General features: G+C 40.1%; 1 protein-coding gene across 4 annotated transcripts in view; it reads right to left on the bottom strand.

The window, feature by feature from the left end:
• The window catches only part of DIAPH3 (diaphanous related formin 3), a 571,588-nt gene that overhangs the window by 226,998 nt on the left and 328,002 nt on the right, over positions 1-16,588 (bottom strand). The window lies entirely within an intron of this gene.

Raw genomic sequence — 16,588 nt, 5'->3', positions numbered from 1 at the left:
TGCTCTCTTGTCCAAGGTCACCTATATCAGGAATGAAAAGATATCAGGGGTTCTTTGAGTACCATGGGAAACAAATTTCAAACTTTCTTTACTGGTGCTCTGAGAACAAGTAAACGCTGTTTATTAAATAATAAAGTGGTCTTTTGTATACACTCGTGCCTAGTCAAAGTCACAAGTAATCCACATACAGCTAGACCCAGGGGAGTACACTTAAGTATTCTGTGGATAGATGGATGGTTGGAAGACAAATAAACTATATTTTTAATTAACATTTAAATTAAATGTATTAATACACTATTGAACAAAATCACATACTTAAAATATTATGATTAAATCACTGATCAGATTTTACTACACACAGACACACATCAAATCTGGCAGATAGATATCTAGAGAAAAGACAAGTAAGTCTGAGGAACTCCCATGTAACAAACAGCACAAGGCAAACACTGGGAAGGAACATAAGTGGATTATTTAATTTTTTCTGATATCTAATACAGCATTCCAACACCATCCACTTCTCCAATAACCACCGGTGTCTCCCAGTTCACTGACACTCATTTCCTGGAGTTAGCCCAGAACCCACATGTTTAAGGACTCGGTCCCATGAAGACTGCCCTCACTTGAGAGGGCAAGTTACGGGGATCACCTGTACTTCTAACCAACGATTAATTCAAGGGTTCTCATGCACTCCCCCCACCCCATTTATTTTCTGTAATTTACTGGGATGCCTCATAGGACTTGCGGAAGTACTGTACTTGCTACTACAGGTTTTATTGTGAAGGATCGAACTCAGGAACAGCCAAATGGAAGACATGCCCAGGGCAAGAACACGGAAGGAGGGCTGCACGAGGCCCCACGTTCTCTAGGCGCAGTGCACGCACGGCCTCCCAGAGCACCCACGTGTTCACTGTAACACAAGGCCTCTGTGCCTCTTCATTTCCGCAAAGCCTCACGACACAGCTGCGATCAACCCAATCGTGGGCTCTCCTGACTGACCCGGAGGCGAGAGGGAGGGCTGAAACGTGTGTCCCTCTAACCTCCTGGTTGGTACTTCTGTCAGCCAGTGCCCCCATCCTGAAGTTCCGCAACGTGGCCCTGCTCCCATTTGCCCTGAGTCATCTCGTTGGCGTACAAAGACACTCATCATGTAACAAGGATGTTAGGAACCAGGACAAAAGTCAAATGCATAGTTTTTCCTCTGTCCCATGGACATGGCAGTGTGTGTCTGGTCAGCAGGCAGGACCCCAGTGCCTGCAGGGAGGCTGAGAGGGGCGCGCTTCTGATCCACAAGCTGTCCTCAGAGCTGCGTGGCAGCCGTGCCTGCACTCAGCAGGGGCTGGCGGCTCATGACTGGAGACAGAGCCGTCCCAGGGAGCGTGTGTTCCTCAGTGGGTGGGAGAAGGGCTTCAGGCAAAGGCTTCTCAGGGAATCCTGGGAGCCCTTCCCAACTCATCGGCAGTCAGCTGGGTCAAGGACAATGTTCTATCGCCGCATGAGTAAAATACGAAGAATTTCACCTCATACTTTTATCTTACTGATATTTCATAAAGATCAACTACTATAATATAGGATGAAGAATTTTTTAAAAAATAAAATGGATTATGAGATGTTAATCTTATTCGGAGAACTCAGTAAGACTCAGTGAATGCCTTAAAGACTGAATCAATACTAAAATCAAAGGAAACAAACAAACAAAAAATCACCACAACTATCATCATTGCCAGGAAAAGTGCTGTAGAAAGAAAAGTTGCTAATTATAAGAGTGAAATGTTTGGAATGTTAGGAAACTCTGGGGCATATTCAAACATCTAAGGTTGGCATCATAAGGGAAAAAAAGGTGTCTCACAAAATGGTTCTGTGACTACTGAACAGATAGAAACCCCATTAAGCCATTACCTAAGCTTCATCAGCTCTACCTGATTACATTATTTGTGCATTATAGTTAAGACAATTTAACCGTATTTGATCAACTTTTCTCTGCTGGTTTTTAAATAAAGACGAAACCACAGTCAGAAGAAAGAAAGGTGCATTCAAGTTCTATGTGAATAAAATACAATTGAATGCACGGGGCCGTCTGATGTATAAACTAAAGAGCATCTAAGAATGTCCTCGGTGCTCTTCAGTAATTATATATACAAAGACAGTAAACTATGTCCAAAGATCTATGTGAGTAACCACATAGATTAACTTGAACATGTCTCAAGTTCTTTGAGGTCAGTGACAATAATTTTTGCTATTAGAAGTCCCAGCTGGAACAGAGAATTTTAAATTGCACTCCTTGAAAGTGTTAATTTACTGGTATCTCTGTATGTGACGTGTATGAATTTAATCTTTCAACTATGTCACATTTCTTGACCAATGAGTTAGTCTTATCTTTTTCTTCCTTTTCATTATTTAGAAGTAACAAAATACAGTCAACATAAAACACAGTTGACTAGATATTTTTAAGGCACTTTCAACTTCTACATTATACTTAGTTTTCAATCAGATGGGATATCCCTCAGTCACCTCAGACACTGTGTGCTTCTCCCCCCAGCCAACCACCCATCTTCAATCTCCAAATGACTGTGGGCAGTAAAACCATAATGCTGTCTCCTGTGCTGGAAACCTGCTAAGTCTTGACCCTTCCTCTCTTGAACCCTCAGATCCAAAGGATCGTGACATCCCTCACATGGTACTTGACAAATGAAACCTCCTTCCTTGCTAAGTTGAACACCACTCAAGGGATCTGGAACACTAATCTCTTTTTTGACCTCTGGTCTCCTACTGTTTCTCTCAGAGCCATATCAAAACTGTACATGGACGTTTTCAGACAAACATTAATTTAAAGATACTCTGTTGCTGCTGCTAAGTCACTTCAGTCGTGTCCGACTCAGTGTGACCCCATAGATGGCAGCCCACCAGGCTCCCCCGTCCCTGGGATTCTCCAGGCAAAAACACTGGAGTGGGTTGCCATTTCCTTCTCCAATGCATGAAAGTGAAAAGTGAGAGGGAAGTTGCTCAGTCGTTTCCGACTCTTAGCGACTCTATGGACCGCAGCCTACCAGGCTCCTCCGTCCACAGGATTTCCCAGGCAAGAGTACTAGAGTGGGGTGCCATTGCCCTCTCTGAAAGATACCTTACCTCTGCTTAAAAACCAGACAAGAAACTCCTTACACAACAACATCAGAGTTCCATTGACAGCGCGGTCCTATTTCCTAACCTGCCTCACTTCACTCCGCAGTCAACTCTTAGTTTGATTCCACCCAATCCCTTTCATCTATTCCTACCTGATCCCGGAAACAGTGTGTCTATCTGCTTTGCCCACTCCACCCAAGTCACTCCTGTTCATTCTTTCACAGTAAGAGGCCAAAACGGCAATCTGGTCCTGGTGACGCGCCCTCCCACCTGTCCTGCCTAGCATCTCTATCTTTGCAAGGATGACAGCCATTACTTTTAGCATGTGTCTTCCTCTCCTAACTGCCCAGGGATTCCCGAGCAGAGACCTATATTTTATGCATCTTTGTACATTGGTTTACATAACACAGGGCAGATACTCAAATATTTGTTCAAAGAATGGATTTTGGGTTTAACCTCTCAAAAGGTTAAAACATTAAAAAGGGAAAATATAACAGGTTAAATATCTAAAAGTTTAAAAGCTAAGACACAGACTTTTCTCCAAGTGGCTAGTCATTATGATAATTATACACTAGAGGTGTTAGAAAAGCTCTGAATAAAAGTTAAAATCACAACTATAAATATTTAGATTCAGAAATGATACAAAAATCATGTATATAGGTTCTCTGTAATATGCATCCTCTATGATTTACCACATTAAGATTTCAAATAAAAATGGAGAAATTGCATACATTTATGTAATCTCTGTAATTAAATAATAATCATCTATGAATATCTCCTGGAGGTATTGGTCCTTATTTCATAACAAGTTTACTAAGAAATGTCAGTCATTCTTACATACCATGATACATTACAGAGGAGTTGATGTCTTTGAAGAATGCTTTAAAAGCAACATATTACCAAAAAACAACGTAAACATGCAAACTAAATTACCCTTCCTATTCGAGACACAATTGTTCTATCAGAGAAACTAAAGCCTATAGCATTTAAAGCTCCAAACATAATGATTTTTCCTAGACAACTGTAATAATAAAGCTTTAAGAGTATTTCACAAAACACACATCAAAAATAATACACTGGATGGACATGATGGACAAAAACCTCAGTAGCATTAACAAAATCTTTAATATTAAGTAGGCTGAAGACAAAATCTAAGTTCTAGAGTATCATTATAAAATGCATTATGTTGACAGAAAAGCATAAAACTAAGATAAGATGGTAAAACAGCACAAACTCAAAATAAATTGCAGACTGGTTCATAACAGGCAAGCGTGTAAATTAAAAGAAGCCATGCTACACGACTGGCAGATGATCCTCAGCTTGCCTCCTGCTCAGTTTTTCCTTCATTGTCTTGATTACTGCATGCACGGGAGCATGCTCAGTCACTCAGTCCTGTCCAACTCTGTGGGACCCCATGGATTGTTGTCTGCCAGGCTGCTCTGTCCATGGGATTTTCCAGGCAAGAATACTGGAGTGGGCTGTCATTTCCTCTCCCAGGAGATCTTCTTGTGCCAGGGAGCAAATGTGCATCTCTGGCGTCTCCTGCCTTGGCAAGTGGATTCTTTACCATTGGGCCACCTGCGAAGCCCTGTTCTGATTCTTATTGTTGTTCTTGTTCAGTTGCTCAGTCCTGTCTGAGTCCTTGTGACCCCATGGACTGCAGCACGCCAGGCTTCCCTGTCTATCACTCTGTCTGATTCTTGAGGGGATCCCATATAATAATACATTATAATTTGCATTAGGTATTAATTTGCTTATGTTCCACTTAGGATTTTTCAACTTTATGATGGTGGGGAAAGCTATATGCTTTCAACAGAAACCATACTTTAGACCTTGAATGTTGCTCTTTCTCTGGGCTAGCAATGTGTGGGACATGCTCTCATGATGATGGAGAGCAAGCTGCAGCAGCTCCCAGTCAGCCCATGTGGGTGAAGAATTAATATACTTACGATCTGTACCCACAGAACTACTCTGGTTTTCACTTGCAGGACAGTAATCCATACACAGTATGAGATATTCAACACCTTCTTATAAATTAGGCTTAGTGTTAGATGATTTTGCCCAACTAGAGGTGAATACGAGTGTTCTGAACATGTTTAAGTTAGGCTAAGGTAAGCTGTACTCTTTGGTTAGGCATATGTATTCAATGAGTTTTCAACTTAGCTTCAACTTGTGAGGGTTTATCTGAGTGTAACATCATCAAAAGTCAAGGAAGATCTGTTCAGACAATGAGGGGTTTTTTTGGTTACATTTTTCTACACATCACACTGCAAGGGAATCACCTCTCTCTGCGGTGGAGTCTAGAGGAAGGAAAGGCAGAGAAAGAGAAGGCAGGCAGAGGAGAGGAGGGGCACAGCAGTGGCGGGCTCTGGTCGGCCCTGCAGAGCCACGTCACCCACGTCAGGGCGAGAGCAGCAGCCCTGCCCTCCACAACCAGACTGCCCTCCTCTAACACAAGACTGTTAGAAGAGAAAGCAGTACTGATGGGAGAAGTCTATCTAATGGAAAACCATATTACCTAAAAGAAGCTGACTACTCCTTTCTACTAATAAGATGTTCAAGACTATGGTAAGTACTATACAAAACAGACCAATAATAGAGAGGTTTGTAACACTATTCAAAACGTTCCCTCAAGATAATGATTTTGTGCACGTGTGTGTGGGAGGGAGGTTCAGATGGTAAAGAACCCATGTCCAGTGCAGGAGACCTGGGTTCCATCCCTGGTTCCAGAAGATCTCATGGAGAAGGGAATGCAACCCACTTCAGTATTCTTGCGTGGAGAATTCCATGGACAGAGGAGCCTGGCAGGCTACTTTATGGGGTCGCAGAGTTGGACATGACTGACTAAACACACACACACATGGTAAATATTAAGAATAGACTGATTCGCAAATTGTGCAATGAGTTTTCATGTATGGCTACAGGAGACCATGCAGGCTGACAAGTCCTGGACTGTGTATCTCTGAACTTGAAACATGACAATTATTTTTGTGCTGCTTAGATCTTTGCCTTGAACTCCAACTGAGGGTTGAATATCTTTCCTTAATGTTTAATAGGCATCTTAAACTCACATTTTCAAACTGGAACTTATCTTCCTCCTGGACGATGCTCCTGCATCTCAGTAAATGATTGGTGTTATGACTCCCCTCTTTCCCGCATACCCCACACATCCAGTCCCAGAATAAATTCAGTTGGTTCTACCTTCAATGTAGATGCTTTGCTTAAACCCTCTCACCTCCAAGCTACCTCTTCCTGGTCCCAGCCAACATTCTTTCTCCCTGGGATTCTTATTACAGCATCAAGTGGTTTCACTGCTTCTGGCACTGCTCTCCATTTTTCCCAACAGAGCAGCCAAAGCAATCCTTTAAAAATGCAAGTCAGCTGTCACTCTTTTGCTCAGAACCCTTCCGATGGCTCCCCATCTCAGAGCAAAATCAAAGTCCTTACAACGACCAGCGAGTCCCATGGGATGTCACCTCTCTGATCATATCTCCTGTTACACACTTCTCCACCCTCAATCCCAGGTCACATCTGTACCTACGGCTCAGGTGCCTGTGCGCCCCTCTTGTTACTTGCTTCTCTCACAGACCTTGTGTTACCTCCTCACACTTTGTCACGTGTTCATGCAAAGGTCTTCTCTGATCTCTTAACTTAAATTGCAAAAAAAAAAAGTACCTGGCCTAGAATTCCACAGCTAACCACCCAACATGATATACACTGACTTTTCTCTGGAACATATAAATTTCAAGAGACCAGAGACTTCTTTTGTGTTCATGTACTCTATCCAGTGGGCTTCCCTGCTGGCTTACGGTAAAGAATTCGCCAGCCAATGCAGGAGCAGTGGGTTCAGTCCCTGGGTCGGGAAGATCCCCTGGAGAAGGAGACGGCAGTGCACTCAGTGTTCCTGTCTGCAAGATCCCATGGACAGCGGAGCCTGGTGGGCTATAGTCCATGGGGTCACAGAGGAGGGGAACATGACTTAGCAGCTAAACCACCACCACCACAACTCTATCCAGTACCCCAAATGGCACCGGAGACAGAAGATATATTCAAAAAGCAACTCATCAAATACGGACTGAATGAATGCATCATATATGAGCCGCTGTCACCATTTTTTCTGTCACTCAAAGTCAGTCTAAGACTTATTCTTTTCTGTTTGGTTGATTGTTTTCTGTTAGTCTAATCCTTATTAGTACAAGTGCCTAGGACAGTGTTTCCTAGGCAGTGAGAATTTAATAAACATTTTGAAAAGAATCCTTTCAAAACACATCAAAAACTATTAATGAACACTATTTCTTTTTTCCGGAGAATATGTAGTTTGATAGACAGCTGCTGAGAAGCTGCCATCATGGTGACAGACATTTACATGCCACAAGGGTCTACAACTGATCAATTCTAAATCTCTGCTTCTGAGAAGAGAGCGGAAGGTTATCTAAGAAGACATTTTCTTCAGGTTTTCCTATAAAGCGGAATAAAATATTTTTGAATGTTTCTATTATTTCTATCATTTATGATCAGTATTAGTTCATATTTCCATATGGCATTTCTGAATAATCCTGGGCTAATAAACTTGATTTCACATAACATGCAAATACCTGCAGAAAAAAAGAACTATGAATCGTTGAAGACCTGCTGGAGACTACCTGGTTTCAAAGGCTATTTAGTGGTAGAAACCTTTTTTTTTTTTTTTTTTCAAAAGAAACCTTCTATCAAACTTCGAAATACGAAACAAAACTCTAGTGTCAGGCTGCAGCACAGAGGGTAAAGAGAATCCATTTTCCAAATTCCACTCCCTATGCTGATGTATCCAACTGGTGAAAATGCACTGGGCTATACATTTATGATTTGTGCAAATTCTTTTATGTATGTTATTCCATAATTTTTAGAAAAGGACAAAAGTCTTTCAACAACATAAATCTACAAAATTCTTGGTCCTGTATGCTAACACTTGCATACATTTCAGGCAAGATGCAGCTGGAATCCGTTCAAACAATTTTTGAGAATATATATTAAAATTAATAATACATTAGTCACAGAGATCCATGTTTACCTGCATCATTAATAACAGCATCGGAAGATGTGTGTAAATAAGAAATAATCACTGAAAAGCAACAGCAACAACTACTACTACAAATGCAGAGAATATTTACACAGTGCTTACTAGGTGCTATATATAATTTTATAAATATTTACACACAGAAACCTATGGAGTCCTCACATCAAAGCTCTAAATTAAATACTAGTATCATCCCCGTTCAGACGTAAGAAAACAGGGCCCAGAGAGGATGAGAAATGGGCAGTTGGGAGTTTACACCCCAGCTGTCTAGTCTCAGAGTCTATGATGGTAACAACAGCCTCTCCCTTAATATAAGGCAGAACTATTCTGAAAGAGATGGGAATACAGACCACCTGACCTGCCTCTTGAGAAATCTGTATGCAGGTCAGGAAGCAACAGTTAGAACTAGATATGGATCAACAGACTGGTTCCACATAGGAAAAGGAGTATGTCAAGGCTGTATATTGTCACCCTGCTTATTTAACTTACATGCAGAGTACATCATGAGAAACGCTGGGGTGGAAGAAGCACAAGCTGGAATCAAGATTGCCAGGAGAAATATCAATAGCCTCAGATATGCAGATGACAACCACCCTTATGGCAGAAAGTGAAGAGGAACTCAAAAGCCTCTTGATGAAAGTGAAAGAGGAGAGTGAAAAAGTTGGCTTAAAGCTCAACATTCAGAAAATGAAGATCATGGCATTTGGTTCCATCACTTCATAGGAAACAGATGGGGAGAGAGTGTCAGACTTTATTTTTTGGGGTTCCAAAATCACTGCAGATGGTGACTGCAGCCATGAAGTTAAAAGATGCTTACTCCTTGGAAGGAAAGTTATGATCAACTTAGACAGCATATTAAAAAGCAGAGACATTATTTTGCCAACAAAGGTCCATCTAGTCAAGGCTATGGTTTTTCCTGTGGTCATGTATGGATGTGAGAGTTGGACTGTGGAGAAAGCTGAGTGCTGAAGAACTGAAGAACTATGGTGTTGGAGAAGACTCTTGAGAGTCCCTTGGACTGCAAGGAGATCCAACCAGTCCATTCTGAAGGAGATCAGCCCTGGGATTTCTTTGGAAGGAATGATACTAAAGCTGAAACTCCAGTAATTTGGCCACCTCACGCGAAGAGTTGACTCATTGGAAAAGACTCTGATGCTGGGAGGGATTGGGGGCAGGAGGAGAAGGGGACGACAGAGGGTGAGATGGCTGAATGGCATCTCCAACTTGATAGACATGAGTTTGAGTGAACTTCAGGAGTTGGTGATAGACAGGGAGGCCTGGAGTGCTGTGATTCATGGGGTCGCAAAAAGTCGGACACAACTGAGTGACTGAACTGAACTGATCATGGTTTTATTTCACTCACTGAAGTCATTTATTAGAACTATTGCAATCATCACTACCTGTCAATAAAACCTCCTTAAACTCAGAGGCATGTTAATAAATTTCAGTTTTAATTGCTTCACAAGCTCATCAACAATAACCCTTAAATGCCCAAACATTTCACAACTTAATATAAATGTGTTCCATATATAAACCTAACAGTGTAGTTACCCTTATTTTATAATTAGTTTTTATAATTAATTTTAGTGTCATTTTATAATACTCAGAGATGATGGTGCTACCTCCATGCCCTTGTGGGAGTGATGGCAAGGACAGCAGGATTCGGTTGAGTAGTGTCTCCCAAACTCCACATCTGCCCAGAACAGAATGTGACTTATTTTCCAACAGGATCTTTGTAAAGAATTAAAGATCTCAAGATGAAATCATCTTGGATCTTGGGTAGGACCTAAATCAAATGACTGGTGTCTTTGTAGTGAGAAGTGAGAATACAGGGGCACAGAGAAGAAAGCACCATGAAAACGGAGGGCAGAGCAACGCAAGACTTGCCAGCAGCCACCAGCAGCTGAGAGAGAGGCACTGGATGGCTCCTCCCCAGAGGCTCCAGAAGAACCCAATCCTACCAACACCTGTATTTCTGTATTCCTAAACTGCTAGGTACTAAATTTATGCTGTTTAAAGCAACCTGGAGTGTAGTGATAGCTCATGGCAGCCCTAGGAAACTAATACAACTACTAATTCAAGACTCTGCAAGCTGTATTAACAGTCTGGTTCTGGGAAGCAGTTATCAGCTCTACCTTCAGCATCTTTTCAGCTCCACGACTCTTCACCCAGTTGGTTACATGTCAACCTTGTGAGTAATGAAATTCAGCAGCCAGCCATAACTGTATTTGCTCCATCCACTGCATAGGTGTCTTTATAGTACATAGATTTGTCATATTTAATCTATCCTTCAGAACACCCTGGAGTTTTATCTACCTAGTTTGTAATTTCCCACTTCATGTTGCAAAACAGAAGTGCAGTAAATACTGCTTTCCACCCAGAAGCCTAAGAAAGCTCCAAGACCTTGGCTTGTCCCTGTTGCCCCTGTCCTGTTACTTGATGCTAGCTCTGGCTCTTAGGTGATGCTGACGGAACTGTTCAAGTAGCTATTGCAAATCTGCAGGAGGACAAAAGTCTGCAAACACTGTAAACTGTTAGTTTCTCAAAAAGATTAACACTGTATTGATGCCACTTTCAGTCCACTAACCTCCAAAAAGATATAGAGGTCTTCCTGATGCAGTTTTCTCCTTCATCATCATCTATCGGCCCAAGCAGCAGCCAGTTCAGGAAATGTTCCCGGCTCCATATCTCAGAAAGCAATCTTTAACTGCAAGTAGTTCCTTCATGCCAGTGTATTTCAATGTCAGTCTACAGAGTCCTTAATCCTTGTAGAGATTTTAGCCATAGTCTTTCTATATTCCTTTCTGCTGCCTTCCAAAACGGTTTACATTTGTACTATAAAATAGTGTAATATTTACAACCTCACCTGCAAGTTGCCAATTTCAACTTTTGATGCCAGATTTACATAGATAGTCCGTGGAAATAAACAGGCAAGATTTAAGTAAAATGCTGCTCACCAAACAACTTAAACCTATTGGTTTAAGCAGTACACCATATTCCCAGTGCACTATAAATATTTTTCATAAATGTTGCAATTACCTTGTGAATGGTTCAGTTGTATTTCATCATACCCTTTTATGTTAAAAGTATTAACTTAAGCCAGAAAGAAAAACACCAATATAGTATACTAACACATATATATGGAATTTAGGAAGATGGCAATGACGACCCTGTATGCAAGACAGGAAAAAAGACACAGATGTGTATAACGGACTTTTGGACTCAGAGGGAGAGGGTGGGATGATTTGGGAGAATGGCATTCTAACATGTATACTATCATGTAAGAATTGAATCGCCAGTCTATGTCTGACGCAGGATGCAGCATGCTTGGGGCTGGTGCATGGGGATGACCCAGAGAGATGTTATGGGGAGGGAGGTGGGAGGGGGGTTCATGTTTGGGAACGCATGTAAGAATTAAAGATTTTAAAATTTAAAAATAAAAAACTAAAAAAAAGTATTAACTTGTTGAATGTAAAATTTTACATAAATGGTTCTTTTAGTAAGTATATGCAAACCTACATGTGAAGTGCCTCTTTAAAATAAATTTATTTTTCATCATTTTTAGTTTGTAGTAATATTAAAATTGTTTTACAATTCCTGACTATACATATTAGATGGCTAGAGATGGTCAAAATAGATCATTGAGACATAACTAAACAGGAGTCACAGACTAGCTTTTTGACATAGCCTCTTACTCTCCATCTATATGCAGAATAATATTTTCACTATTTCCACATGCTAATAAAAAAAAGGGTAAAACCATCTTTCATATCTCAATTTTGGAAAAGTGTCAATAGATAATTCAGAGTTCAACTAGTCTTTGTTGGCTACTTGCTTACAAGAAAAATTCAACTATTATATAGTAGCAAAACAGAGAGAGTGGTAAAGACATATATGCAGATGTAGTGAACACAAGACATGATGAAACAAAACTGAAACTTGTAAATTTAGCTCAATGTAAAGGAATGCATTCTAAAATAAAATCCAGGAGATGTAAGAACACACTCTGAAAATTAAATGTAAACACTCAGGAATATATTTATTTAGAATGCCTCAATATTTCCTCATACATATACTAATTTATGTGTCATGCCTATTCAAGAAAGAATTGATGCATATTTATAATAATTATTTAAAATCACGTGCTAATTCACCGTCTGTATAAGATGCTCTGCTATTCCTGAACTGATTACTAGTGAACACCCAACACTGTAGGCCTATAATTGTTTCTTCAAGTTATCTGATAAAGTCAAAGATCATGCAGCATAGGCCACTCTGGGTTTCCTAGGGACTTAGTGGTAAAGAATCCACCTACCAAGCAGGGGACGCAGGTTCAGTCCTTGGATCAGAAAGATCCCTTGGAGAAGGAAATGGCAACCCATTCCAGTATTCTTGTTTGGGAAATCCCATGTACAGAGAAGCCTGGCGGGCTACAGTCCATGGGGTCACAAAAGAGTCGGACACAACTTAGCAACTAAACAAGAACACAAAACAGGCCATTTTAATGCCAAGAAACTAAGCAAGTTATTATATTAATTTGTAAGCTTGATTTCTCCTGAAGCACCTCTCCTTGGCTCGTACTCTCTCTCGTGCACTCACAGGGCTGGTCTTTGTATGCTCAGCCATGATGTCTCCTCTGTGTATTCAAATTGCCTTTTCTTATAAGGACACAAGTCAGACTGTATTAGCACCCACCCTGAGGGTCCCATTTTAACTTAATCACCAGTTTAAGGGCCCTATCTCCATATACAGTCACATTCTGAGGTACTAGGTTCAACATATGAAGAGGTTCAACATATGAAGGGCTTCAACATATGGTGACAGAATTCAGCCCATAACAATGTATTTTGTGCTCTTCATCGACAATTCAGTTAAAGCAATATCCTATATGGTTTTTTCTTTTAACTAAATCATATTATAAATGCCACCCCACCCCCACTAATGTGTCCTGTCACATTATTTCATTGTATTGGTGGACATACACACTAATGTGCATATTCCTAAAACTCTAGTATTTTACAGTTGATCTGAAATACCAAAATAATTATCCTGCAAAACTATGAGACACCAACGTTAGTCTTCATGACACAATGGTTCCAAAAATTATGTTAGCTGTGTTGTTACTTTTGTTGCACAATAAATATTTTTATATATTTACAATATACACTTAAAATATAAAATGAAGCTGAAATAATAACTAATACTGAATATCTAAAATATATATCCAACTTGCTAATACATTTTTAATTGTCATTTTTGGAAGTCTATAGCATAAAGAGGTTAATGGAAGACTTTGAAAATGCTTTCTGCTTGTTATAGCAGATGAATTGGAAATTTTCATATACTGTGCATTTCCAGGTGGCAGCCACCTGGAAATTAAGCGCTCTAAATGCTCACAGTAGGTGAATAAAAGACAAACATTCGGTATTTAGTAAGGCATTTATCATAAAATGTTGGAAAGTCATGAGGAATTGAAAACCAGGAGATGTATTTGACTGACATATATTTGGGTCAGACCAAGGAATTACTAGCTAAAAGCAAACAAACAGCCTTAAAAGCAGAGAGGTCTATAAAATGGAGCAAACAAAAACTCAAATATAAAGCATCAAATAATGCTCGTGAAAGCTGAAAATGTAGAAATGGAAAATGTTAAAAAAAAAAAAAAAGAAATGGGCAATCATTAAACCCACTTTGAAAACACACTGAGTATTGCCCTCTCTCTGGAAGCTACTTCCTTTCTCAGCAGTTCCAGGAATAGTGTTGAACACAGAGTAGTAGTCCTTAAACAGTGGTCTAAGACTTTCTGGAAAATCTAAAAATTTACCCGTAAACACAGACTGGAATACACAGACACTTAGGTGAGGCTCTCAGCAAGCACCAGGAAGAAGCAACAAAGGGAAAGGACATTTCCTGTAAGGTTCCTAACACAGGAGAGAGAGGCCTTTCCAGCACAGCAGCCACTCCCCACGGAAACTACCACGCATTCTCAGCTGAGGTGCTAAGGGCTGCAAAGAGTCACGGAAATGAGAAAAAGGAAATCAGAAGAAAGTGGGCCAAGAAGGATTTTTTCAAGTAAATCAAATTTGGAGAGGAGACAGTAAGGGAGGCGTAATCAAGAGCCACATTTATAGTAAAGGGTGATCTATACACTGCAACATAGCTGGAGACTGAAAAGTAAGCTGCTGGATATACAAGTGTGGAGCTTAGAAGGAAGTCTAGAAAAAAATGTGTAAGTCATTAATTTAATGATTCTATTTAAGCCCTTGGGGACTAAAGAGATCACCTAAGGAGAAGCTACAGGGAGAAAAAAAGGGAAGGACTCAATATCAGACCAGTAATAACAGCACTGCTGAAAAGGTGTATAGAAGAAGTCAAATATGTGAGGAGAAAAGGGAGGAGTCAGTTGGGACAGAAGTCAGATGAGAGTAAGGAAACTGGAGCTACACCAAGACAGAACCACACCTTGGACCAGAAGCAAGATAGTCCACAGTTCCTGACACAGTAGTCACACAGCACGTGCTTGTCGAATGAATAAGTGAGTTCCAAAATACATTAGCATCTCGAGAATTCCGGGTTAACTATCTAGGGAAGAATGGAAATATCTGGAAGACCTGTATTAGCAATAGTAGTAATAACAGTAGTGTTAGCTGCTCAGTCATGTCTGACTCTATGACCCCAGGGACTGTAGCCCGCCAGGCTCCTCTGTCCATGGAATGCTCCAGTTGGTATTAGAGTGGGTTGTCATTCCCTTCTCCAGAGGATCTTCCTACCCAGGGATCAAACCCAGGTCTCCTGCATTGCAGGCAGATTCTTTACCACCTGAGCCACCAGGGAAGAGCTATAATACCCTAAAAGGACATGGGTTCAACAAGGTGAAATTGTAAATTTACCTTGGTATTATTTTAATACATTTCAAAATCCCCAAAGTTTGGTCATATTTTCTAATCATTAGTAAAATATCATTCCAATTTAATGATGAAATTATTGTGAAATAATCAGTAACACCATCATGGATTAGAGTTCATTAATTTCAACTGTTTAGACCAGGGGAAAATGTATCCAACCCTTAGAAATCCATAAAGGAAAGAAATATTACAATGGTATACAGAAATACAATAATGACCCAAAATATTTTCACTGAAATACAACAGAAAAGCTGTAAGCCATTATCTTTTAGCAGAGAAGCAGCCCTAATGAAGTAGATTCTTGAAAATTGTCATACGGGTAAGCTCATTAGTTGTAATGAAAGTTCTCCCTGCTGATCCAGGAGTACCTAATGGCCAGGATTTGTTGTGTCTCAAAAACAAAGATACTTTTTAATTCATGTGATAGCTCATTGAGGAGACTTCAAATCTGGAAACTTTCAAATGATGATATAAAATACAAGAGCATGAAAACTTTCAAAAAAAAACATAGACTCATTTCATCTAAAACATTATATTTGTTCCTCTAAAATATCATCCATTAATAAGGTAATACAATCACAAAAAGAAATTAGGCACAACAATCACCTACACTATAAAAAAATTTTCTCAGTGATGGCTTTTCTATTTCAAATATGAAGTCGGCTGCTCCCCATGAAACTCGTTCACGGTATCTGCTGACCCATACACATATGCATGCCTCTACTTTAACAGATGGAAACTAAATCCTCCAAGGGCCAAAATGCCCCCACAGAAACACCGAAAGAGAAAGCAGAAGAATCTCATTACCAAGTTACAACTCTGCAAGCAAGCCCTTATGAAAGTTAAACATTTTTCAAAAGCAAAATATAATATTTATACTGGATTTTTACCACAGTCAAATAAGTCAAACTAGATAAATGATATTTTGAAAGCTTAATTCATGGCAAAAACTGTTAGAAAATAAGTTTACTGTAAAAAATACATCTGAGAACTCACACAGTGGCACAGTGGATAAGTATCAGCCTGTCAATGCAGGGGACACAGGCTCGAATCTGTTCTGGGAAAGTTCCACGTGCCTCAGGGGCAATGCAGCCTGCACACCTAGAGCCTGTGTTCCACATCACGAGAAGGCACCTCAGGGAGAGGCCCGCACACTGAGACCAGGAGCAGTCCCAGCCTGCCACAACTAGAGAAAGCCTAGGCGCAGCGAAGGAGACCCAGAACAACCCCAATAAAGATATAAGTAAAAACTTTATTTTCAAAAAAGGAGATCTGAAAGAGAAGCATATTTCAGCTGACTGTTCAGTTTTAGAACTAGTAGAAAAGATGGTGAAGTGATCAGAAATCCAAGCTGTTATTATCAGAAAAGGCCCACACTGATTTAATTCTTTTTAAAGACCTAATGCTGGTATAAGCTGTTATAATAACTACTCAACCATCTTTTCCACAGAAAAAGAAATTCCTCCATACTTCAAGGCACTTGGTAACACTTTTTCCTCTGTTACTT

This window comes from Ovis aries, chromosome 10 (genome assembly GCF_016772045.2).
Source record: "Ovis aries strain OAR_USU_Benz2616 breed Rambouillet chromosome 10, ARS-UI_Ramb_v3.0, whole genome shotgun sequence".
Classification (NCBI taxonomy): Eukaryota; Metazoa; Chordata; class Mammalia; order Artiodactyla; family Bovidae; genus Ovis; species Ovis aries.
This window is presented reverse-complemented; position numbering and strand designations above follow the sequence as displayed.